This window comes from Doryrhamphus excisus, chromosome 13 (genome assembly GCF_030265055.1).
Source record: "Doryrhamphus excisus isolate RoL2022-K1 chromosome 13, RoL_Dexc_1.0, whole genome shotgun sequence".
Classification (NCBI taxonomy): domain Eukaryota; kingdom Metazoa; phylum Chordata; class Actinopteri; order Syngnathiformes; family Syngnathidae; genus Doryrhamphus; species Doryrhamphus excisus.
The window spans coordinates 9,643,951-9,644,794 of record NC_080478.1 but is presented as its reverse complement, the minus strand read 5'-3'; positions in this window follow the sequence as shown (position 1 = coordinate 9,644,794).

Sequence of the window (844 nt, the reverse complement as noted above, 5' to 3'; positions counted from 1 at the left end):
CTTTAGAGATGCACACTCACACAGGTTGGTGAGAGGGGATGGGGATGGAAGGTAGATGTAGAGAGGGGGGGGGGGGGGGGGGGTTGATGCTGATGTGAAAGGTTTTTTAACTCCTAGCCATCCTCGCATGAGAAAATGCTGTAGATATGATGCATTATTCTCATTGAACAAAGGTTATTGTTTTTGTGTTTTTGCACTAAATCACAAAATTCACAGTGTTTCAATAATAACATGATACATTTTTATTTTTTTAAAGCCGACAAAAGCGAGAAAAAAGTTACAATGTTATGACAAAATAAAGTCTGAATTTTGCAAGAAACAAATGTTTAAATATTACAATAAATAAGGCTGGACTATTATGAGGAAAAAGCTATGAAAATGTTCTAAAACTGTTTTATTGACAAATTTATTGATTAGGCTGCACGGCGGATGAGTGGTTAGCGCGCAGACCTCACAGCTAGGAGACCAGGGTTCAATTCCACCCTCGGCCATCTCTGTGTGGAGTTTGCATGTTCTCCCCGTGCATGCATGGGTTTTCTCCGGGTACTCCGGTTTCCTCCCACATTCCAAAAACATGCTAGGTTAATTGGTGACTCCAAATTGTCCATAGGTATGAATGTGAGTGTGAATGGTTGTTTGTCTATATGTGCCCTGTGATTGGCTGGCGACCAGTCTAGGGTGTACACCCCCCGCGAACCTCTTGAGGAAAAGTGGTAGAAAATGAATGAATGAATGAATGAATTTATTTATTAACTGAGTGTCTTATACAAGTAGATTTGAGAGAAACTTATTGGTTGATGCCTACAAAATAATATTATAAAAATAACAGTTTAATCAATAATTA